We start from the raw sequence: 23,214 nt of genomic DNA, 5'->3' as shown, positions 1-23,214 counted from the left end.
TTGAAAGTACCTTCGAATCTCATCACTGTATTTGTTATTTTGTAAATAAAAGTCTAAATAAGTTAAAAAAATGGAGGCCCGGGTTCGATTCCCGGTACCGGAATGGAATTTTTTCGGGACAAATCACGACAAGTTTTGACCCTGCGAAATGCTGTTTCACGTCCTCCTCGCATTACAGCTACTGGTTCATAAACGTCAGCTGAAAACAGTCGAGAGAAACGGGCACGCAATGAAATTACTACGAGCAGCGGAATAAAGGGAGAAGAGACGCTGTTCCACTGTTGGACTGCTACCATAGAAATGTTACGTGGAAATACGCAGAGCTATTCACGCGAAGCGCTGGAAGACTGTGTGCGCTGAGGCCCGTTAGCTCAGTTGGTTAGAGCGTCGTGCTAATAACGCGAAGGTCGTGGGTTCGATCCCCCCCACGGGCCACTACGACTTCACTACTTCAAAAAGGCAACGCCGATTTCGGCGGGGAAGTATGGTGACAAAGAAATCGTCAAATTGTGTGGGAGCTGATAGGGGACCCGAACGCGACTTGTCGGCACGCGCTGAAACACTTCACTGGTCACAGTACGCTGAACACACAGTTTCTCGTCCGATCACCGCTACTGCGTGACGCCGGGCGTTGTCAGTGCTTGGGCGGGTGACCGCCTGCGAACACTGGGCACTGCCGACAGTTTCAGTTCGTATTTCTCTTTCCTCTTCGGTTTCGGAGCTGCAGCGCTATTCGGTCAAGGGCACTGGCGCCACGTTTTGCCTCTCGGTATGCCAAGTCGCGCCGTGCGGCCACAGTGAAATGAAGGAGCGTGTTGTAAAATTTTCAACAAAGAAAAAAAAAAAAGAAATGTACTAGTAATAAAACTGAATTTGTCTGACAGAACATGTGACATGAGACAATACATGATAACAGGCAGCAGGTATTTACTTGAGGCATAAGTAATGTGGTGGCCGCCTCGCCATACCTCTCTCAGTCGTTTCGCGTGCTTGTCCTCTTGATATAGGCCGATTGGATAGCATGGGTGGCCTGCAGCGAGTAAGAGGGCGAAAGAAAGATTAATTTAAAGACGCGTGGCAAAAGTACTCATACGCAAAAGTAAAAGCCGGCTGCGGTGGCCGGGAATCGAACCCGGATCAACTGCTTGGAAGGCAACTATGCTGACCATTACACCACCACCGCACGGTTTCCGTCCGCGCACGCCGCGCTGTGTCTGCTTCCCGCCTGTCGGCGGCGGCTCAAGGTGGTCGTAGCTGTAGGCGCATTACGGGGTAGGCGAGCGCATCCAGACAGCGTCTCTACGCACATTTCGCGTCCTTTGGCAAGAGTCGTCGCGCACGTGCGCCGCAAGAGTACTTAGGCGATCGCGTTCGGGCGTCATTTTTAAGCAGTGCAGTGCAGTTCAGGATTCAGCGTGTGTAGCATTCTCTCGAGAGGATGCGACGGCGCTGGACGGCAGTCCCACTTTCCCCTCAGACGTCTGCCGCGGAAAGCACCAGGAAGCTGTGAACTAGCTGAGCATCGGTGGTTCAGTGGTAGAATGCTCGCCTGCCACGCGGGCGGCCCGGGTTCAGAGTTATCAGTAACATAGACCCCGAAACCCGACGAGGGACAGCGATTATGATAAGAGAAGGAATAGAGACAGGGGAGCCAAAACTGATGGTAGATGGAAGCGGGATCGCATTAGAAATATCAGGAACGGTGTTCATAAACATATACGCACCGTCGGGCTCAGAAAAGAAGAGGGCAAGAGGACAATATTTCAACGAACGCATTTGCGAACTCCTCCCGCAGAATGACACCAAAATTGTGCTAGGAGGAGATTTTAACTGCGTAGCTGCACCAGAAGATCAGATCCCGGTACCGAATCTATGCATGGAGCTGCAAGAGCTCATAAGGCGTCTAAAACTCGACGACTCGTGGCGTCTGCTCAACAAACAGAACACAGAGTTCACTTTTCATTACAACACGGGGAAAAGCAGATTAGACAGGGTGTACGTGAGCAGAGAGTTGGCCGCCTCTGTATCGCACGTAGAGGTCTGCCCAGTGATTTTCTCTGATCACTGCGCATACGAAACCAAAATCCACCTGCCGAGAAGAAAGATCGCTGGACAAAAGGCGAGATGGAAACTAAACGTCAAACACCTCAAAGACGAGAAACTACGGTCGGAAATCTCCGACACAGTAGGGAAATGCTCAGAAAGACGTCACGCATACAACTCCACTATAGAGTGGTGGACAGAACTTGCCAAGCCAGCGATCAGAAGAGCACTGATCAGATACAGCGCGGAAAAAGCATACTGGAAGAAAAGCACAGCAGACTTCTACGCACTCTGTCTTAAGGACGCGCTTAACGCCCCTGCTGACGACCTACAGTACCTGACGCGCGTGAGAAGATTAAAAGCACGTCTGCTCAACATGAAACGGCAGCGAATGGAAGGCGTCATCGCTCGCAGTCAAACGCACGGCGTCATCGAGGATGAGCCCGCCACACTGCACCACTTAGTCAGGGAAAGGCAAAGGGCAAACAGCAAGGTTATCTCCGAACTCCTCGATAAGGACGGAAACAAGCTGTCCACAAAGCGGGAAATTGTGGACCACGTGGAAAACCACTTCGAAAAGCTCTTCAGAAGCGAAGAGACGGACGATGCCAAAACGGCAGACATCCTGCTGGAGACACGTCGGCTCTTGACCAATCAAGATCGGGCGCTACTGACCGAAAACGTGACAGAGGATGAGGTGGGAGCCATCCTCAAAGACAGCGCAAACGGCAGAGCACCAGGAGCCGACGGCATCCCCAAGGAATTCTACAGCCAGCTCTGGGACCAAGTAGGAAGACATCTGACAGAAATGGTGAACGAAATCCTAAACGGGACAGCAGTACCGGCCTCCTTTCTGGAAGGGACGGTTATCCTTCTCCCAAAAACAAAGACAGCGAAACACATCGAAGAGTTCAGGCCCATAACTTTGCTGAATGCAGATTACAAGATTGCCGCGAAATGCCTCGCAAATAACATCAAGACTGCGTTAATGAAGGCGATCAGCCCGTGGCAAACGTGTGCAGTGCTCGGCAGGAGCATATTCGACGCCGCCTGCGCATACAGAGACGTAATTGCGCACGCCGCCACCAGCAGAACGACCGCAGCAATAATTTCTGTTGACTTCCACAAGGCTTTCGACAGGATCAGCCACCGATATCTCCTGCAAACGTTAACCAAACTCGGATTCGGACAAAAATTCACCGACATTATAAGAAACTTTCTAAAGAACGCCTCATCGATAATAACTGTAAATGGATGGACAACAAAAAGGTTAAAACTAGGCAAGTCAGTAAGGCAAGGCTGCCCGTTGTCCATGGCCCTCTTCGCGGCAGCGCTTGATCCACTGCTACGTAAACTGGCTGCAAGCCTGCACGGTTACCAAATCGGGCAGCAGAAGGTCACATGCATGGCCTACGCCGACGATGTGGGAATCTTTGTCAACAACGAGCAGGAGATAGACGAAATAGAACCGATAATCAAAACATTTCAAAACGCATCGGGAGCGAGGGTCAATCCCAGAAAAACCGTGCTGCTCCCCATTGGCAACGGAAGTCTGACCATCAACAGGGAGTGGTATCGAGTAACCGAGACCCACAAAACACTAGGGCTACTCATCCAAAAATGCCCACTAAAGATGGCGACACAGAACTGGCGAACAACCCTACATACAATACGAGGGCTCGCCAGGACTCACTCGAGTAGACATCTAACATTAGGACAAAAAGCAGAATTGATCAACACAACGATCCTGTCGAAAGCCTGGTACGTGGCACAGATATTGAGTGCACCAACAGAAATCGCCCGAGCGATACAAGGAGCCGTCTACTACCTGCTGTGGAGACGGGAAATATTCAAAGTATCGCAGGCGACGTGCTCACTGAAGAAGGAGGAAGGAGGGCTGGGGCTGGTGGACGTCAGGACAAAGTGTGCTGCGCTGCTGCTCCACAGAGCAATCCAAATGGAGGGCAAAAACAAAGACAGCATCACGGCCTGCCTAATAAACATCTACAGGCCACGATCAGAAGAAGCGCCGGTAGACACCAGTCACATACCGTTTAAGATGCGACACATCAGGCAACTGATCCTCGATAAAAGTTACGCACTGCCCACCGTAACAAACCCGCAGCTAAGGACGGCGAAAAACATCTACGGCGCACTAAGAGGGCAAACCCACAGAACAAGAATCGAGATAAAATCTCCAGACCACGACTGGCCAGTCGTCTGGAGAAATATCTCAGAGAAAGCAATACCGGAGCACGCCAGATCTACGTGGTACAAAGCAGTGCACAACACCGTACCGACCAACGAGAGACTGGCGCGAATCCGGATAAAAGAATCGCCCAATTGTGAAACGTGCAACGAAAAGGACACTGTAGAGCACCGTTTCCTATGCAGGGCAACCAGCAACATATGGGAGACAAGCAAGAAGATAATAGCCCACATGAACAGAAGCGACCCAAGAAACATCCAAGTCACGGCTCTCACTGTCCCTGACGCGAAACCGTTCCCTAGGCCAAAACGAACGGCCACGATGTGGATACTCGCCATGACTGCACACGCAGTCATTGCCAAAAAGCAGTCAGACAGCGTGCAGTTCCTCACGGACTTGTGGGAAGAGCACAAGAGGGCAAAACAACGCGCTACATATCGTCAGACTTTCCACAACTTCCTGGAGATCCCGCTGACCGCCGCCTTCAGGGATGCCCTGTCTGCCGCCACGTGACGTGTCCGCCACCGCCGTTGCCGCCGCCGCCGCCGCCGCCGCCGCCGCTGCCATCGCCGCCGTCCACCGCCACAACCCCCCCCCCCCCCCCCCCCACGCCCTTGCCGCAGTCGCAGATGTCCTCCCACATCCCAAAAGCACCAACAGTGATGCGTGTGTTAAAGTGCTACAGTGCTTTTTATTAAAAAAAAAAGCAAAGTGACAGTGAAAAGTGATCGAACGCGTAAAAGTTTACAATATAGTGTCAATATAACCGTAGCTCCCAGTTTCCTTTTGTCTTTTGTGTTTTTGTGCTTTTTTTTCTGCCTTCCATCGTGTGCAATCGAGAGGTGTGCGAAACTGTGAGTACCACAAAACTATTACAGGCCTATCAGTACAACAAACTAGTGATCTACATGCTTATATATGTCTGTCTTGCCACCACGAATAGTTTCCTCCTTTCAGTCTTCCTCACTCTCTCGCACCACCGATAGTAAACTAGCTCTAAAATTGCACTATATAATGCTTCCTAGTGAATTGCTCCTTCCTCAATCGAAAAAAAAAAAAATAGGTTTAAAAATTCGCTAAAATAGTAATGTCCTTTTTCTTTTGTCATGGATTGTTTAATATGTTAAGATAGTTTTTCATGAGGGTTTCCCCTTTGGATACCACTTTACCCATCAAACAAGAGCTGACAACTGATACACTCGTTAATATTTCTATCAAACTGATTTCATGCCTAGTGCATGTCCCACTAAGGTCTCGTTTTTCAAGACCCAACGTAAAATGCCTCCCCCTTGTTTCTAACACAAGATTTAAAAAGAGGATAGTAATAACACATTATTTTAAAATGAATAGAGCACATCCTCAACTCAAAACATCTACAAAAATAATATCAATAATAATACCATAACTAGTAATAAGTAAAATTCCATAAAATAACTTTGTTTTCTTATATACTAATTATTTTCTGTAAATAACTAGATCGTACAATCAATGCTTACTCCATATTCACTCTGCCATACGTATAAATGTAGCGTACAAAGGTTCAAAAAAGCTAAATTGCTAAACTACAACAATAAACGGTGCAAGAAACAACTAAAAAAACCTCAGACTGACAGACTTTCGAAAAATATTAAAAAAAAGATACAAAATGAAATCATTACCTGGACAGTACAGTAACAGAAAAATAAAAATAAAGAATGGATTGTCTCGTCTTTACAAGTAAAATGTAAACTGTATTTTGTAAAACGAAATTGTTATTTTGTAAATAAAAGTCTAAATACGTTAAAAAAAAAAAAAAAAAGATTCCCGGCCGATGCATCATTTTGTTTTTTCTCCGATAGTGGTGCTGCGTGTCTTTCGCACTCGAACTGCGTGAGCCATGAGAATGAACCGCGGGATATCCGTGTGGGAATAACCGAACATGCAGCGCGCACGACTGCTCGTTTGGACTGTTGTGCGCTATTGTACATACTGGCGTCGGCCTAGCATCGCAAGTTGCCTGTCGCGCCGGGAATGCACGTGTAGCAACAGAAAAAAAATGAGCCACGAAGTGCAGACTCTCTACCACCGGTATTTGGTACTTACCGAGATTCCAGAAGGCGTGGCGATCGCCTGCCTCGGTAGCGCAGTAGGCAGCGCGTAAGTCTCATAATCTTACGGTCGTGAGTTCGATCCTCACCCGGGGCATTTAATTTACTTTCGTCCACAGCTAAATCGACGGCTCTGGGGTTTGCGAAGGAGCGAAACACTTTGTACTTTGTTATCCTCAAGGCTTCAACGACTCAGCGTGATAATGTTTACTTCCCGTTATTACTACTTGCAGTTCTTATGTAAAATTTTCAAGGATAAAAGCACTAGTAATAAAACTGAATTTCGTACGATATAACGTGTAAAGTCCCACAATGTATGACCTGCTGTATGATGACAGGCAGCAGGTATTTACTTGCGAAATAAGTAAATAAATATTACTACTTACAGCTTTGCTTTTCCTCCTACCCCTGTAACAACGAGGCATAAAGCAATGGATTGTGACTTTTGCCATGCGCGCCTCGCCATGGGCGCGCGAAAAGATGCTCGCAAACAGGGAACGTGCGACACGGAAAGCGAGTGGACCGGGTGTAAACCCCGAGGAAAATGTGCGCGTCCGGTGTGGTCTAGTGGCTAAGTTCCGCTTTAGACGCCGTGCAGTGTGGACGTGCCTAGTCTTCCGCTCCGCCGTAGCGTTACGTATAGTGGACTATCGTTTTTGTTTACGTGTTGTGTTGCAACTTCTGTGAGTGTTTCTCCGTCGTTGTTTCGTACCTTGTGTTACTTTCTGTCCTTATTTCAGTGTTTTTTTGTGTAGCGGTTTCGACCGCATATTTTGAAAATGTCGTCCCAGGTTATTCCTCGTCAGGCTACAGTTAGTTTTGCTTTTGACAAGTCAACCCGCCATGTGCAACCTAGTTCTCTTGAGATTCATGATTGGTTGGTAGATACCTTTGGTGTTCATTCGGATCAGGTGCACACTGCTTATTTTGATACCGAACTGTATGTATTCTTTGTTAAGTTTATGGACCCACTTCAGGTTGATAAAATTCTTTCTAAATATGGTCATCAAGTTCTCTTTCGGCATCGGGATGATTCTGTAAGTACCGTGCTGCTTTCCAATGCTTCCATCACGTATACCAATGTTCGTGTTTACAACCTTCCACCGGAGGTGGATAATGTCTATCTTAAGGAGGGTCTACAGAAGTATGGTGATGTAAAGAGCATTCGCCTTGAACGCTGGTCAAGCCAACATCGCCTGCAATGTTACAGTGGTATTCGTTCAGTCGAAATGCACGTTAAGCAGAATATTCCATCTCACCTGCAGATCGGTGGATATGGTGTCCATGTAACATATAGTGGTCAGGTTGGCACCTGTTTTTTGTGCAATGAAAGTGGTCACGTGCGTACCGACTGTCCGCGGAGAGTTTTTGTTTTAAAAAATTCTCTCGAACAGCGTCGCAAGTTAACGGTCGCTGACCTCGTTGCAGGTGGTTCTGCTCTTGGTGTAGCACAGTCCAGTGGTAGTAGCGCCCCTCCACAGGTTTTGCGCACCCCTGATACAGAATTTCCTCCTTTGCGTGCTAAATCTGATGTTGTTCCGTCTGTCCCTCAGGTGGGTGTGCCACTTTTGAATAATAAGAGGCGTCGCCCACACGATGGAAATAGTACGGATGAGGATCTCCCTGAGATGCCCCAGTCCGAGCGACCGGCATCCTCCGAGCCACTGTGTACTGTAGCTGCTCCCTGCCCTCCTGAGGTAGCGGTTCCGGTGGCGGCTGCTGGCGCCCCCCCGGCCTCCGACGCAGCTTCTCTCGAGTCGGGTCGTCGGTCGGGCCTGTTGGCGCCGTCTTCCGAACCGACTTCGATGTCACAACAAGTGGAGCCGCGACAACTTCCTGCTTCGCTGCCCCATACCTCTGCCAGCGGAGCTGCTCCGCTTCCTTCCAACTCTGCGGCCTCGGACCTTCCTGCTCACGTTTCGCCTCCGTGCAGTCCATGTTTGCCGGAAGCTAGTGCAGGTGTTGACCATTCCGTTTTGTCGGATGTTTCCCCCGCGACCCCGGATCCCGCATGTGGACCGGCGCGGGTGGTGTCGGATACAGAACTTGACCCTCCTACGTCACCGGCGGCTGAAGTTTCCTTGCCCGTCAGCCGACGCAAGTTACGCGTTCAGTTGAACGTTAATGCTGTTCGTAAAAAACCGAAACGTAAGGGATCCGCGGAACGGGGTAACAGTCCCCCTCCCTCGGATGCCTCTGTCACCCCTGCTATGGACTGTGACGCTGGTGCGTCGGTGTAGGTGATTTGTTTTCTCGCTTTTCTCTCTATGGTTCAAGCATACACCTTTCTTACCTTAAATGTTAACCGTATTGAGTCCGACGTTCGCATTGCCTCTTTGCGGCAGTTTATTTACGACGCCTGTGCGGACGTAGTGTTTTTGCAGGAAGTGTTGTTTTCTGATCTCTCTCTACCTGGATTTCAAACTGTTTTTAATGTCGCGCCGGAATATTCAACAGGAACTGCTCTTTTCTTTCGAGAGGGCATTCCTATTACTGACATTGAATTCCTTGACTCTGGCCGTGGGATTGGTTGTCGTCTTTTTGATCTCCGCCTCGTTGTTTTGTATGCCCCCTCTGGTTCGGGTCACACTGTGGCTCGATCGCGCTTTTATAAAGAAGAGCTTATTTATCTTTTGCGCCAGAGTCCTCGGAGTCTCCTGCTCGGAGGCGATTTTAATTGTGTTTTACGCCCTGCAGACCAGTCCCCCAATTTTAATTATTGCCGTGATTTACATGACTTAGTTCGTACGATGCATCTGCGTGATGTTTGGGAACACAAATATCCAACCCTGGTGAAATATACGTTTTTTACCGCGTCCTCATGCAGTAGACTCGACAGATTCTATTTATCTGATTTTTTATGTGATAAAATTCTTTCTGTCGATGTTATTCCTACTAGTTTTTCTGACCATTGTGCTTTTACTGCAACTGTAAATCTTAGTCGCCAACCTGCAAAACTTTATCGTTCCCAGTGGATGTTAAATGTTTCCCACCTTGCCGACAGTGCTATGGATGATGTTATAAGTGGCGTGTGGGAGCGATGTCTTCGCTCTGTCCCGCGATACCCCTCCTTGCTGGTTTGGTGGACTGCGTTTGCCAAGCCCAAGATTCGTCAGACTTTGATTTTCTACTGTGCTGCTAGGACGCGTGATTTTAAGAACACGTATGAATATTACTACTCTGTCCTGCGTGAACTATATGACGCGGCGGGTACCTCTCCACTGCGGATCCATGATGTTCGTCGTATTAAAGCCAAGCTCTTGAGCCTTAAACGACGACAGATGGATGGTCTGCGAGTTAAGTCGAAACCTCACTCTCTTGTTGAAGGTGAACTGACATCCTTGTACCACCTGCTACGGCATCAGACTCGTCGTCGTCGCTCCTTCATCTCTTCTCTTACGGTGGATGATGGGCGACAGCTTATTGCACAGGAGGAAATGGTTCGTGCTCTTCATCAGTATTACACTAGTCTATATTCTGCCGATGCTTCTGGTGAGTCTCTTTCGGATGATGTCTTTGGGGATCTAACTGCGACGATCGCGCCTGACGCGAACGGCGAATTTCTCCGGGAGTTCCAGGTAGATGATGTTTTCGATTTTATTGCTCGCTCTCCGTCCAGTAAATCGCCGGGTCCAGACGGCCTGCCTAAAGAATTTTATCTCCGTTTTTGGCCTCTTTTGGGTGACATTTTTACGCAGATTTTAAATGAGATTGTCAGGGGGATGGATGTGCCTGCCGATTTTAAAGTAGGGAAAATTGTTTTAATCCCGAAGTCCTCTGGTCGTTTATCTGCTGCCAATCTTCGTCCGCTCACATTGCTGAATTTTGACTATAAGACAGCTGCTAGAGCGCTCAATAGCCGGTTGTCTTCTCTGCTTCGGGGTGTGATTGGTGCACATCAATGTTGTTTTCATGATAGATCTATTCTGACACCAGTAGCCGTAAAAAAAAAAAAAAAAAAAAAAAAAAAAAAAAAAAAAAAAAAAAAAGTGGCTAGGATACCTGGCTTTCACCCAGGAGGCCCGGGTTCGATTCCCGGTACCGGAACGGAATTTTTCGGCAAAAGTCACCACAAGTTTTGACCCTGCGAAAGGCTGTTTCACGTCCTCCTCGCATTATAGCTACTGGTTCATAAACGTCAGCTGAAAACAGTCGAGAGAAACGGGCACGCAATGAAATTACTACGAGCAGCGGAATAAAGGGAGAAGAGACGCTGGTCCACTGTTGGACTGCTACCATAGAAATGTTACATGGCAATACGCAGAGCAATTACCGCGAAGCGATGAAAGACTGTCTGCACCGAGGCCCGTTAGCTCAGTCGGTTAGAGCGTCGTGCTAACAACGGGAAGGTCGTGGGTTCGATCCCCCCACGGGCCACTACGATTTCACTCTTTCAAAAAGGCAACGCCGATTTCGGCGGGGAAGTATGGTAACAAAGAAATCGTCACATTGTGTGGGAGCTGATAGGGGACCAGAACGCGGCTTGTCGGGACGCGCTAAAACACTTCACTGGTCACAGCACGGTGAACACACAGTTTCTCGTCCGATCACCGCTACTGCGCGAAGCTGGGCGTTGTCAGTGCTTGGGCGGGTGACCGCCTGCGAACACTGGGCACTGCCGACAGTTTCAGTTCGTATTTCTCTTTCCTCTTCGGTTTCGGAGCTGCAGCGCTATTCGGTCAAGGGCACTGGCGCCACGTTATGCCTTTCGGTATGCCAAGTCGCGCCGTGCGGCCACAGTGAAATGAAGGAGCGTGTTGTAAAATTTTCAACAAAGAAAAAAAAAAAAAAAAAAAAGGAATGTACCAGTAATAAAACTGAATTTGTCTGACAGAACATGTGACATCAGACAATACATGATAACAGGCAGCAGGTATTTACTTGAGGCATAAGTAATGTGGTGGCCGCCTCGCCATACCTCTCTCAGTCGTTTCGCGTGCTTGTCCTCTTGATATAGGCCGATTGGAGAGCGTCAGCTCTCGCGTCAGCTGAGCAAAGTCGAGACAAGTCGAGACTCAAGGGGAATCGACGCACACACTATAGGGTGGCCTGCAGCGAGTAAGAGGGCGAAAGAAAGATTAATTTAAAGACGCGTGGCAAAAGTACTCATACGCAAAAGTAAAAGCCGGCTGCGGTGGCCGGGAATCGAACCCGGATCAACTGCTTGGAAGGCAACTATGCTGACCATTACACCACCACCGCACGGTTTCCGTCCGCGCACGCCGCGCTGTGTCTGCTTCCCGCCTGTCGGCGGCGGCTCAAGGTGGTCGTAGCTGTAGGCGCATTACGGGGTAGGCGAGCGCATCCAGACAGCGTCTCTACGCACATTTCGCGTCCTTTGGCAAGAGTCGTCGCGCACGTGCGCCGCAAGAGTACTTAGGCGATCGCGTTCGGGCGTCATTTTTAAGCAGTGCAGTGCAGTTCAGGATTCAGCGTGTGTAGCATTCTCTCGAGAGGATGCGACGGCGCTGGACGGCAGTCCCACTTTCCCCTCAGACGTCTGCCGCGGAAAGCACCAGGAAGCTGTGAACTAGCTGAGCATCGGTGGTTCAGTGGTAGAATGCTCGCCTGCCACGCGGGCGGCCCGGGTTCGATTCCCGGCCGATGCATCATTTTGTTTTTTCTCCGATAGTGGTGCTGCGTGTCTTTCGCACTCGAACTGCGTGAGCCATGAGAATGAACCGCGGGATATCCGTGTGGGAATAACCGAACATGCAGCGCGCACGACTGCTCGTTTGGACTGTTGTGCGCTATTGTACATACTGGCGTCGGCCTAGCATCGCAAGTTGCCTGTCGCGCCGGGAATGCACGTGTAGCAACAGAAAAAAAATGAGCCACGAAGTGCAGACTCTCTACCACCGGTATTTGGTACTTACCGAGATTCCAGAAGGCGTGGCGATCGCCTGCCTCGGTAGCGCAGTAGGCAGCGCGTAAGTCTCATAATCTTAAGGTCGTGAGTTCGATCCTCACCCGGGGCATTTAATTTACTTTCGTCCACAGCTAAATCGACGGCTCTGGGGTTTGCGAAGGAGCGGAACACTTTGTACTTTGTTATCCTCAAGGCTTCAACGACTCAGCGTGATAATGTTTACTTCCCGTTATTACTACTTGCAGTTCTTATGTAAAATTTTCAAGGAAAAAAGTACTAGTAATAAAACTGAATTTCGTACGATATAACGTGTAAAGTCCCACAATGTATGACCTGCTGTATGATGACAGGCAGCAGGTATTTACTTGCGAAATAAGTAAATAAATATTACTACTTACAGCTTTGCTTTTCCTCCTACCCCTGTAACAACGAGGCATAAAGCAATGGATTGTGACTTTTGCCATGCGCGCCTCGCCATGGGCGCGCGAAAAGATGCTCGCAAACAGGGAACGTGCGACACGGAAAGCGAGTGGACCGGGTGTAAACCCCGAAGAAAATGTGCGCGTCCGGTGTGGTCTAGTGGCTAGGATACCTGGCTTTCACCCAGGAGGCCCGGGTTCGATTCCCGGTACCGGAACGGAATTTTTCGGCAAAAGTCACGACAAGTTTTGACCCTGCGAAAGGCTGTTTCACGTCCTCCTCGCATTATAGCTACTGGTTCATAAACGTCAGCTGAAAACAGTCGAGAGAAACGGGCACGCAATGAAATTACTACGAGCAGCGGAATAAAGGGAGAAGAGACGCTGGTCCACTGTTGGACTGCTACCATAGAAATGTTACATGGCAATACGCAGAGCAATTACCGCGAAGCGATGAAAGACTGTCTGCACCGAGGCCCGTTAGCTCAGTCGGTTAGAGCGTCGTGCTAACAACGGGAAGGTCGTGGGTTCGATCCCCCACGGGCCACTACGATTTCACTCTTTCAAAAAGGCAACGCCGATTTCGGCGGGGAAGTATGGTAACAAAGAAATCGTCACATTGTGTGGGAGCTGATAGGGGACCAGAACGCGGCTTGTCGGGACGCGCTAAAACACTTCACTGGTCACAGCACGGTGAACACACAGTTTCTCGTCCGATCACCGCTACTGCGCGAAGCTGGGCGTTGTCAGTGCTTGGGCGGGTGACCGCCTGCGAACACTGGGCACTGCCGACAGTTTCAGTTCGTATTTCTCTTTCCTCTTCGGTTTCGGAGCTGCAGCGCTATTCGGTCAAGGGCACTGGCGCCACGTTATGCCTTTCGGTATGCCAAGTCGCGCCGTGCGGCCACAGTGAAATGAAGGAGCGTGTTGTAAAATTTTCAACAAAGAAAAAAAAAAAAAAAAAAAAAGGAATGTACCAGTAATAAAACTGAATTTGTCTGACAGAACATGTGACATCAGACAATACATGATAACAGGCAGCAGGTATTTACTTGAGGCATAAGTAATGTGGTGGCCGCCTCGCCATACCTCTCTCAGTCGTTTCGCGTGCTTGTCCTCTTGATATAGGCCGATTGGAGAGCGTCAGCTCTCGCGTCAGCTGAGCAAAGTCGAGACAAGTCGAGACTCAAGGGGAATCGACGCACACACTATAGGGTGGCCTGCAGCGAGTAAGAGGGCGAAAGAAAGATTAATTTAAAGACGCGTGGCAAAAGTACTCATACGCAAAAGTAAAAGCCGGCTGCGGTGGCCGGGAATCGAACCCGGATCAACTGCTTGGAAGGCAACTATGCTGACCATTACACCACCACCGCACGGTTTCCGTCCGCGCACGCCGCGCTGTGTCTGCTTCCCGCCTGTCGGCGGCGGCTCAAGGTGGTCGTAGCTGTAGGCGCATTACGGGGTAGGCGAGCGCATCCAGACAGCGTCTCTACGCACATTTCGCGTCCTTTGGCAAGAGTCGTCGCGCACGTGCGCCGCAAGAGTACTTAGGCGATCGCGTTCGGGCGTCATTTTTAAGCAGTGCAGTGCAGTTCAGGATTCAGCGTGTGTAGCATTCTCTCGAGAGGATGCGACGGCGCTGGACGGCAGTCCCACTTTCCCCTCAGACGTCTGCCGCGGAAAGCACCAGGAAGCTGTGAACTAGCTGAGCATCGGTGGTTCAGTGGTAGAATGCTCGCCTGCCACGCGGGCGGCCCGGGTTCGATTCCCGGCCGATGCATCATTTTGTTTTTTCTCCGATAGTGGTGCTGCGTGTCTTTCGCACTCGAACTGCGTGAGCCATGAGAATGAACCGCGGGATATCCGTGTGGGAATAACCGAACATGCAGCGCGCACGACTGCTCGTTTGGACTGTTGTGCGCTATTGTACATACTGGCGTCGGCCTAGCATCGCAAGTTGCCTGTCGCGCCGGGAATGCACGTGTAGCAACAGAAAAAAAATGAGCCACGAAGTGCAGACTCTCTACCACCGGTATTTGGTACTTACCGAGATTCCAGAAGGCGTGGCGATCGCCTGCCTCGGTAGCGCAGTAGGCAGCGCGTAAGTCTCATAATCTTAAGGTCGTGAGTTCGATCCTCACCCGGGGCATTTAATTTACTTTCGTCCACAGCTAAATCGACGGCTCTGGGGTTTGCGAAGGAGCGGAACACTTTGTACTTTGTTATCCTCAAGGCTTCAACGACTCAGCGTGATAATGTTTACTTCCCGTTATTACTACTTGCAGTTCTTATGTAAAATTTTCAAGGAAAAAAGTACTAGTAATAAAACTGAATTTCGTACGATATAACGTGTAAAGTCCCACAATGTATGACCTGCTGTATGATGACAGGCAGCAGGTATTTACTTGCGAAATAAGTAAATAAATATTACTACTTACAGCTTTGCTTTTCCTCCTACCCCTGTAACAACGAGGCATAAAGCAATGGATTGTGACTTTTGCCATGCGCGCCTCGCCATGGGCGCGCGAAAAGATGCTCGCAAACAGGGAACGTGCGACACGGAAAGCGAGTGGACCGGGTGTAAACCCCGAAGAAAATGTGCGCGTCCGGTGTGGTCTAGTGGCTAGGATACCTGGCTTTCACCCAGGAGGCCCGGGTTCGATTCCCGGTACCGGAACGGAATTTTTCGGCAAAAGTCACGACAAGTTTTGACCCTGCGAAAGGCTGTTTCACGTCCTCCTCGCATTATAGCTACTGGTTCATAAACGTCAGCTGAAAACAGTCGAGAGAAACGGGCACGCAATGAAATTACTACGAGCAGCGGAATAAAGGGAGAAGAGACGCTGGTCCACTGTTGGACTGCTACCATAGAAATGTTACATGGCAATACGCAGAGCAATTACCGCGAAGCGATGAAAGACTGTCTGCACCGAGGCCCGTTAGCTCAGTCGGTTAGAGCGTCGTGCTAACAACGGGAAGGTCGTGGGTTCGATCCCCCACGGGCCACTACGATTTCACTCTTTCAAAAAGGCAACGCCGATTTCGGCGGGGAAGTATGGTAACAAAGAAATCGTCACATTGTGTGGGAGCTGATAGGGGACCAGAACGCGGCTTGTCGGGACGCGCTAAAACACTTCACTGGTCACAGCACGGTGAACACACAGTTTCTCGTCCGATCACCGCTACTGCGCGAAGCTGGGCGTTGTCAGTGCTTGGGCGGGTGACCGCCTGCGAACACTGGGCACTGCCGACAGTTTCAGTTCGTATTTCTCTTTCCTCTTCGGTTTCGGAGCTGCAGCGCTATTCGGTCAAGGGCACTGGCGCCACGTTATGCCTTTCGGTATGCCAAGTCGCGCCGTGCGGCCACAGTGAAATGAAGGAGCGTGTTGTAAAATTTTCAACAAAGAAAAAAAAAAAAAAAAAAAAAGGAATGTACCAGTAATAAAACTGAATTTGTCTGACAGAACATGTGACATCAGACAATACATGATAACAGGCAGCAGGTATTTACTTGAGGCATAAGTAATGTGGTGGCCGCCTCGCCATACCTCTCTCAGTCGTTTCGCGTGCTTGTCCTCTTGATATAGGCCGATTGGAGAGCGTCAGCTCTCGCGTCAGCTGAGCAAAGTCGAGACAAGTCGAGACTCAAGGGGAATCGACGCACACACTATAGGGTGGCCTGCAGCGAGTAAGAGGGCGAAAGAAAGATTAATTTAAAGACGCGTGGCAAAAGTACTCATACGCAAAAGTAAAAGCCGGCTGCGGTGGCCGGGAATCGAACCCGGATCAACTGCTTGGAAGGCAACTATGCTGACCATTACACCACCACCGCACGGTTTCCGTCCGCGCACGCCGCGCTGTGTCTGCTTCCCGCCTGTCGGCGGCGGCTCAAGGTGGTCGTAGCTGTAGGCGCATTACGGGGTAGGCGAGCGCATCCAGACAGCGTCTCTACGCACATTTCGCGTCCTTTGGCAAGAGTCGTCGCGCACGTGCGCCGCAAGAGTACTTAGGCGATCGCGTTCGGGCGTCATTTTTAAGCAGTGCAGTGCAGTTCAGGATTCAGCGTGTGTAGCATTCTCTCGAGAGGATGCGACGGCGCTGGACGGCAGTCCCACTTTCCCCTCAGACGTCTGCCGCGGAAAGCACCAGGAAGCTGTGAACTAGCTGAGCATCGGTGGTTCAGTGGTAGAATGCTCGCCTGCCACGCGGGCGGCCCGGGTTCGATTCCCGGCCGATGCATCATTTTGTTTTTTCTCCGATAGTGGTGCTGCGTGTCTTTCGCACTCGAACTGCGTGAGCCATGAGAATGAACCGCGGGATATCCGTGTGGGAATAACCGAACATGCAGCGCGCACGACTGCTCGTTTGGACTGTTGTGCGCTATTGTACATACTGGCGTCGGCCTAGCATCGCAAGTTGCCTGTCGCGCCGGGAATGCACGTGTAGCAACAGAAAAAAAATGAGCCACGAAGTGCAGACTCTCTACCACCGGTATTTGGTACTTACCGAGATTCCAGAAGGCGTGGCGATCGCCTGCCTCGGTAGCGCAGTAGGCAGCGCGTAAGTCTCATAATCTTAAGGTCGTGAGTTCGATCCTCACCCGGGGCATTTAATTTACTTTCGTCCACAGCTAAATCGACGGCTCTGGGGTTTGCGAAGGAGCGGAACACTTTGTACTTTGTTATCCTCAAGGCTTCAACGACTCAGCGTGATAATGTTTACTTCCCGTTATTACTACTTGCAGTTCTTATGTAAAATTTTCAAGGAAAAAAGTACTAGTAATAAAACTGAATTTCGTACGATATAACGTGTAAAGTCCCACAATGTATGACCTGCTGTATGATGACAGGCAGCAGGTATTTACTTGCGAAATAAGTAAATAAATATTACTACTTACAGCTTTGCTTTTCCTCCTACCCCTGTAACAACGAGGCATAAAGCAATGGATTGTGACTTTTGCCATGCGCGCCTCGCCATGGGCGCGCGAAAAGATGCTCGCAAACAGGGAACGTGCGACACGGAAAGCGAGTGGACCGGGTGTAAACCCCGAAGAAAATGTGCGCGTCCGGTGTGGTCTAGTGGCTAGGATACCTGGCTTTCACCCAGGAGGCCCGGGTTCGATTCCCGGTACCGGAACGGAATTTTTCGGCAAAAGTCACGACAAGTTTTGACCCTGCGAAAGGCTGTTTCACGTCCTCCTCGCATTATAGCTACTGGTTCATAAACGTCAGCTGAAAACAGTCGAGAGAAACGGGCACGCAATGAAATTACTACGAGCAGCGGAATAAAGGGAGAAGAGACGCTGGTCCACTGTTGGACTGCTACCATAGAAATGTTACATGGCAATACGCAGAGCAATTACCGCGAAGCGATGAAAGACTGTCTGCACCGAGGCCCGTTAGCTCAGTCGGTTAGAGCGTCGTGCTAACAACGGGAAGGTCGTGGGTTCGATCCCCCACGGGCCACTACGATTTCACTCTTTCAAAAAGGCAACGCCGATTTCGGCGGGGAAGTATGGTAACAAAGAAATCGTCACATTGTGTGGGAGCTGATAGGGGACCAGAACGCGGCTTGTCGGGACGCGCTAAAACACTTCACTGGTCACAGCACGGTGAACACACAGTTTCTCGTCCGATCACCGCTACTGCGCGAAGCTGGGCGTTGTCAGTGCTTGGGCGGGTGACCGCCTGCGAACACTGGGCACTGCCGACAGTTTCAGTTCGTATTTCTCTTTCCTCTTCGGTTTCGGAGCTGCAGCGCTATTCGGTCAAGGGCACTGGCGCCACGTTATGCCTTTCGGTATGCCAAGTCGCGCCGTGCGGCCACAGTGAAATGAAGGAGCGTGTTGTAAAATTTTCAACAAAGAAAAAAAAAAAAAAAAAAAAAGGAATGTACCAGTAATAAAACTGAATTTGTCTGACAGAACATGTGACATCAGACAATACATGATAACAGGCAGCAGGTATTTACTTGAGGCATAAGTAATGTGGTGGCCGCCTCGCCATACCTCTCTCAGTCGTTTCGCGTGCTTGTCCTCTTGATATAGGCCGATTGGAGAGCGTCAGCTCTCGCGTCAGCTGAGCAAAGTCGAGACAAGTCGAGACTCAAGGGGAATCGACGCACACACTATAGGGTGGCCTGCAGCGAGTAAGAGGGCGAAAGAAAGATTAATTTAAAGACGCGTGGCAAAAGTACTCATACGCAAAAGTAAAAGCCGGCTGCGGTGGCCGGGAATCGAACCCGGATCAACTGCTTGGAAGGCAACTATGCTGACCATTACACCACCACCGCACGGTTTCCGTCCGCGCACGCCGCGCTGTGTCTGCTTCCCGCCTGTCGGCGGCGGCTCAAGGTGGTCGTAGCTGTAGGCGCATTACGGGGTAGGCGAGCGCATCCAGACAGCGTCTCTACGCACATTTCGCGTCCTTTGGCAAGAGTCGTCGCGCACGTGCGCCGCAAGAGTACTTAGGCGATCGCGTTCGGGCGTCATTTTTAAGCAGTGCAGTGCAGTTCAGGATTCAGCGTGTGTAGCATTCTCTCGAGAGGATGCGACGGCGCTGGACGGCAGTCCCACTTTCCCCTCAGACGTCTGCCGCGGAAAGCACCAGGAAGCTGTGAACTAGCTGAGCATCGGTGGTTCAGTGGTAGAATGCTCGCCTGCCACGCGGGCGGCCCGGGTTCGATTCCCGGCCGATGCATCATTTTGTTTTTTCTCCGATAGTGGTGCTGCGTGTCTTTCGCACTCGAACTGCGTGAGCCATGAGAATGAACCGCGGGATATCCGTGTGGGAATAACCGAACATGCAGCGCGCACGACTGCTCGTTTGGACTGTTGTGCGCTATTGTACATACTGGCGTCGGCCTAGCATCGCAAGTTGCCTGTCGCGCCGGGAATGCACGTGTAGCAACAGAAAAAAAATGAGCCACGAAGTGCAGACTCTCTACCACCGGTATTTGGTACTTACCGAGATTCCAGAAGGCGTGGCGATCGCCTGCCTCGGTAGCGCAGTAGGCAGCGCGTAAGTCTCATAATCTTAAGGTCGTGAGTTCGATCCTCACCCGGGGCATTTAATTTACTTTCGTCCACAGCTAAATCGACGGCTCTGGGGTTTGCGAAGGAGCGGAACACTTTGTACTTTGTTATCCTCAAGGCTTCAACGACTCAGCGTGATAATGTTTACTTCCCGTTATTACTACTTGCAGTTCTTATGTAAAATTTTCAAGGAAAAAAGTACTAGTAATAAAACTGAATTTCGTACGATATAACGTGTAAAGTCCCACAATGTATGACCTGCTGTATGATGACAGGCAGCAGGTATTTACTTGCGAAATAAGTAAATAAATATTACTACTTACAGCTTTGCTTTTCCTCCTACCCCTGTAACAACGAGGCATAAAGCAATGGATTGTGACTTTTGCCATGCGCGCCTCGCCATGGGCGCGCGAAAAGATGCTCGCAAACAGGGAACGTGCGACACGGAAAGCGAGTGGACCGGGTGTAAACCCCGAAGAAAATGTGCGCGTCCGGTGTGGTCTAGTGGCTAGGATACCTGGCTTTCACCCAGGAGGCCCGGGTTCGATTCCCGGTACCGGAACGGAATTTTTCGGCAAAAGTCACGACAAGTTTTGACCCTGCGAAAGGCTGTTTCACGTCCTCCTCGCATTATAGCTACTGGTTCATAAACGTCAGCTGAAAACAGTCGAGAGAAACGGGCACGCAATGAAATTACTACGAGCAGCGGAATAAAGGGAGAAGAGACGCTGGTCCACTGTTGGACTGCTACCATAGAAATGTTACATGGCAATACGCAGAGCAATTACCGCGAAGCGATGAAAGACTGTCTGCACCGAGGCCCGTTAGCTCAGTCGGTTAGAGCGTCGTGCTAACAACGGGAAGGTCGTGGGTTCGATCCCCCACGGGCCACTACGATTTCACTCTTTCAAAAAGGCAACGCCGATTTCGGCGGGGAAGTATGGTAACAAAGAAATCGTCACATTGTGTGGGAGCTGATAGGGGACCAGAACGCGGCTTGTCGGGACGCGCTAAAACACTTCACTGGTCACAGCACGGTGAACACACAGTTTCTCGTCCGATCACCGCTACTGCGCGAAGCTGGGCGTTGTCAGTGCTTGGGCGGGTGACCGCCTGCGAACACTGGGCACTGCCGACAGTTTCAGTTCGTATTTCTCTTTCCTCTTCGGTTTCGGAGCTGCAGCGCTATTCGGTCAAGGGCACTGGCGCCACGTTATGCCTTTCGGTATGCCAAGTCGCGCCGTGCGGCCACAGTGAAATGAAGGAGCGTGTTGTAAAATTTTCAACAAAGAAAAAAAAAAAAAAAAAAAAGGAATGTACCAGTAATAAAACTGAATTTGTCTGACAGAACATGTGACATCAGACAATACATGATAACAGGCAGCAGGTATTTACTTGAGGCATAAGTAATGTGGTGGCCGCCTCGCCATACCTCTCTCAGTCGTTTCGCGTGCTTGTCCTCTTGATATAGGCCGATTGGAGAGCGTCAGCTCTCGCGTCAGCTGAGCAAAGTCGAGACAAGTCGAGACTCAAGGGGAATCGACGCACACACTATAGGGTGGCCTGCAGCGAGTAAGAGGGCGAAAGAAAGATTAATTTAAAGACGCGTGGCAAAAGTACTCATACGCAAAAGTAAAAGCCGGCTGCGGTGGCCGGGAATCGAACCCGGATCAACTGCTTGGAAGGCAACTATGCTGACCATTACACCACCACCGCACGGTTTCCGTCCGCGCACGCCGCGCTGTGTCTGCTTCCCGCCTGTCGGCGGCGGCTCAAGGTGGTCGTAGCTGTAGGCGCATTACGGGGTAGGCGAGCGCATCCAGACAGCGTCTCTACGCACATTTCGCGTCCTTTGGCAAGAGTCGTCGCGCACGTGCGCCGCAAGAGTACTTAGGCGATCGCGTTCGGGCGTCATTTTTAAGCAGTGCAGTGCAGTTCAGGATTCAGCGTGTGTAGCATTCTCTCGAGAGGATGCGACGGCGCTGGACGGCAGTCCCACTTTCCCCTCAGACGTCTGCCGCGGAAAGCACCAGGAAGCTGTGAACTAGCTGAGCATCGGTGGTTCAGTGGTAGAATGCTCGCCTGCCACGCGGGCGGCCCGGGTTCGATTCCCGGCCGATGCATCATTTTGTTTTTTCTCCGATAGTGGTGCTGCGTGTCTTTCGCACTCGAACTGCGTGAGCCATGAGAATGAACCGCGGGATATCCGTGTGGGAATAACCGAACATGCAGCGCGCACGACTGCTCGTTTGGACTGTTGTGCGCTATTGTACATACTGGCGTCGGCCTAGCATCGCAAGTTGCCTGTCGCGCCGGGAATGCACGTGTAGCAACAGAAAAAAAATGAGCCACGAAGTGCAGACTCTCTACCACCGGTATTTGGTACTTACCGAGATTCCAGAAGGCGTGGCGATCGCCTGCCTCGGTAGCGCAGTAGGCAGCGCGTAAGTCTCATAATCTTAAGGTCGTGAGTTCGATCCTCACCCGGGGCATTTAATTTACTTTCGTCCACAGCTAAATCGACGGCTCTGGGGTTTGCGAAGGAGCGGAACACTTTGTACTTTGTTATCCTCAAGGCTTCAACGACTCAGCGTGATAATGTTTACTTCCCGTTATTACTACTTGCAGTTCTTATGTAAAATTTTCAAGGAAAAAAGTACTAGTAATAAAACTGAATTTCGTACGATATAACGTGTAAAGTCCCACAATGTATGACCTGCTGTATGATGACAGGCAGCAGGTATTTACTTGCGAAATAAGTAAATAAATATTACTACTTACAGCTTTGCTTTTCCTCCTACCCCTGTAACAACGAGGCATAAAGCAATGGATTGTGACTTTTGCCATGCGCGCCTCGCCATGGGCGCGCGAAAAGATGCTCGCAAACAGGGAACGTGCGACACGGAAAGCGAGTGGACCGGGTGTAAACCCCGAAGAAAATGTGCGCGTCCGGTGTGGTCTAGTGGCTAGGATACCTGGCTTTCACCCAGGAGGCCCGGGTTCGATTCCCGGTACCGGAACGGAATTTTTCGGCAAAAGTCACGACAAGTTTTGACCCTGCGAAAGGCTGTTTCACGTCCTCCTCGCATTATAGCTACTGGTTCATAAACGTCAGCTGAAAACAGTCGAGAGAAACGGGCACGCAATGAAATTACTACGAGCAGCGGAATAAAGGGAGAAGAGACGCTGGTCCACTGTTGGACTGCTACCATAGAAATGTTACATGGCAATACGCAGAGCAATTACCGCGAAGCGATGAAAGACTGTCTGCACCGAGGCCCGTTAGCTCAGTCGGTTAGAGCGTCGTGCTAACAACGGGAAGGTCGTGGGTTCGATCCCCCACGGGCCACTACGATTTCACTCTTTCAAAAAGGCAACGCCGATTTCGGCGGGGAAGTATGGTAACAAAGAAATCGTCACATTGTGTGGGAGCTGATAGGGGACCAGAACGCGGCTTGTCGGGACGCGCTAAAACACTTCACTGGTCACAGCACGGTGAACACACAGTTTCTCGTCCGATCACCGCTACTGCGCGAAGCTGGGCGTTGTCAGTG

At 50.4% G+C, this 23,214-nt stretch overlaps 29 non-coding genes across 29 annotated transcripts; 23 read left to right on the top strand and 6 right to left on the bottom strand.

Moving 5' to 3' along the window:
- Positions 1–360: 360 nt before the first annotated feature.
- On the top strand, positions 361–435 carry Trnai-aau. The gene has a single exon. It is a non-coding gene; the product is annotated as a tRNA-Ile (tRNA).
- A 676-nt stretch (positions 436–1,111) lies between these two features.
- Positions 1,112–1,183, bottom strand: Trnag-ucc. The gene has a single exon. It is a non-coding gene; the product is annotated as a tRNA-Gly (tRNA).
- Positions 1,184–6,363: 5,180 nt separating this feature from the next.
- On the top strand, positions 6,364–6,436 carry Trnam-cau. The gene has a single exon. It is a non-coding gene; the product is annotated as a tRNA-Met (tRNA).
- Positions 6,437–10,642: 4,206 nt separating this feature from the next.
- Trnav-aac lies at positions 10,643–10,716 on the top strand. Its single transcript has one exon. It is a non-coding gene; the product is annotated as a tRNA-Val (tRNA).
- A 753-nt stretch (positions 10,717–11,469) lies between these two features.
- Trnag-ucc lies at positions 11,470–11,541 on the bottom strand. The gene has a single exon. It is a non-coding gene; the product is annotated as a tRNA-Gly (tRNA).
- A 336-nt stretch (positions 11,542–11,877) lies between these two features.
- Positions 11,878–11,948, top strand: Trnag-gcc. The gene has a single exon. It is a non-coding gene; the product is annotated as a tRNA-Gly (tRNA).
- A 296-nt stretch (positions 11,949–12,244) lies between these two features.
- On the top strand, positions 12,245–12,317 carry Trnam-cau. The gene has a single exon. It is a non-coding gene; the product is annotated as a tRNA-Met (tRNA).
- A 456-nt stretch (positions 12,318–12,773) lies between these two features.
- Trnae-uuc lies at positions 12,774–12,845 on the top strand. The gene has a single exon. It is a non-coding gene; the product is annotated as a tRNA-Glu (tRNA).
- Positions 12,846–13,101: 256 nt separating this feature from the next.
- On the top strand, positions 13,102–13,174 carry Trnav-aac. The gene has a single exon. It is a non-coding gene; the product is annotated as a tRNA-Val (tRNA).
- A 754-nt stretch (positions 13,175–13,928) lies between these two features.
- Trnag-ucc lies at positions 13,929–14,000 on the bottom strand. Its single transcript has one exon. It is a non-coding gene; the product is annotated as a tRNA-Gly (tRNA).
- Positions 14,001–14,336: 336 nt separating this feature from the next.
- Trnag-gcc lies at positions 14,337–14,407 on the top strand. The gene has a single exon. It is a non-coding gene; the product is annotated as a tRNA-Gly (tRNA).
- A 296-nt stretch (positions 14,408–14,703) lies between these two features.
- On the top strand, positions 14,704–14,776 carry Trnam-cau. Its single transcript has one exon. It is a non-coding gene; the product is annotated as a tRNA-Met (tRNA).
- Positions 14,777–15,232: 456 nt separating this feature from the next.
- Positions 15,233–15,304, top strand: Trnae-uuc. Its single transcript has one exon. It is a non-coding gene; the product is annotated as a tRNA-Glu (tRNA).
- A 256-nt stretch (positions 15,305–15,560) lies between these two features.
- On the top strand, positions 15,561–15,633 carry Trnav-aac. Its single transcript has one exon. It is a non-coding gene; the product is annotated as a tRNA-Val (tRNA).
- Positions 15,634–16,387: 754 nt separating this feature from the next.
- Positions 16,388–16,459, bottom strand: Trnag-ucc. The gene has a single exon. It is a non-coding gene; the product is annotated as a tRNA-Gly (tRNA).
- Positions 16,460–16,795: 336 nt separating this feature from the next.
- Positions 16,796–16,866, top strand: Trnag-gcc. Its single transcript has one exon. It is a non-coding gene; the product is annotated as a tRNA-Gly (tRNA).
- Positions 16,867–17,162: 296 nt separating this feature from the next.
- Positions 17,163–17,235, top strand: Trnam-cau. Its single transcript has one exon. It is a non-coding gene; the product is annotated as a tRNA-Met (tRNA).
- A 456-nt stretch (positions 17,236–17,691) lies between these two features.
- Positions 17,692–17,763, top strand: Trnae-uuc. Its single transcript has one exon. It is a non-coding gene; the product is annotated as a tRNA-Glu (tRNA).
- Positions 17,764–18,019: 256 nt separating this feature from the next.
- On the top strand, positions 18,020–18,092 carry Trnav-aac. Its single transcript has one exon. It is a non-coding gene; the product is annotated as a tRNA-Val (tRNA).
- Positions 18,093–18,846: 754 nt separating this feature from the next.
- Trnag-ucc lies at positions 18,847–18,918 on the bottom strand. The gene has a single exon. It is a non-coding gene; the product is annotated as a tRNA-Gly (tRNA).
- Positions 18,919–19,254: 336 nt separating this feature from the next.
- Positions 19,255–19,325, top strand: Trnag-gcc. The gene has a single exon. It is a non-coding gene; the product is annotated as a tRNA-Gly (tRNA).
- Positions 19,326–19,621: 296 nt separating this feature from the next.
- Trnam-cau lies at positions 19,622–19,694 on the top strand. Its single transcript has one exon. It is a non-coding gene; the product is annotated as a tRNA-Met (tRNA).
- Positions 19,695–20,150: 456 nt separating this feature from the next.
- Positions 20,151–20,222, top strand: Trnae-uuc. The gene has a single exon. It is a non-coding gene; the product is annotated as a tRNA-Glu (tRNA).
- Positions 20,223–20,478: 256 nt separating this feature from the next.
- Positions 20,479–20,551, top strand: Trnav-aac. The gene has a single exon. It is a non-coding gene; the product is annotated as a tRNA-Val (tRNA).
- A 753-nt stretch (positions 20,552–21,304) lies between these two features.
- On the bottom strand, positions 21,305–21,376 carry Trnag-ucc. Its single transcript has one exon. It is a non-coding gene; the product is annotated as a tRNA-Gly (tRNA).
- A 336-nt stretch (positions 21,377–21,712) lies between these two features.
- On the top strand, positions 21,713–21,783 carry Trnag-gcc. Its single transcript has one exon. It is a non-coding gene; the product is annotated as a tRNA-Gly (tRNA).
- A 296-nt stretch (positions 21,784–22,079) lies between these two features.
- Trnam-cau lies at positions 22,080–22,152 on the top strand. The gene has a single exon. It is a non-coding gene; the product is annotated as a tRNA-Met (tRNA).
- A 456-nt stretch (positions 22,153–22,608) lies between these two features.
- On the top strand, positions 22,609–22,680 carry Trnae-uuc. The gene has a single exon. It is a non-coding gene; the product is annotated as a tRNA-Glu (tRNA).
- A 256-nt stretch (positions 22,681–22,936) lies between these two features.
- On the top strand, positions 22,937–23,009 carry Trnav-aac. The gene has a single exon. It is a non-coding gene; the product is annotated as a tRNA-Val (tRNA).
- The last annotated feature ends 205 nt before the right edge of the window (positions 23,010–23,214 follow it).

Source organism: Schistocerca piceifrons, chromosome 2 (assembly GCF_021461385.2).
Source record: "Schistocerca piceifrons isolate TAMUIC-IGC-003096 chromosome 2, iqSchPice1.1, whole genome shotgun sequence".
Lineage (NCBI taxonomy): Eukaryota > Metazoa > Arthropoda > Insecta > Orthoptera > Acrididae > Schistocerca > Schistocerca piceifrons.
Note: the sequence above shows the minus strand (reverse complement) of the source record. Positions and strands in the feature narration are given on the sequence as shown.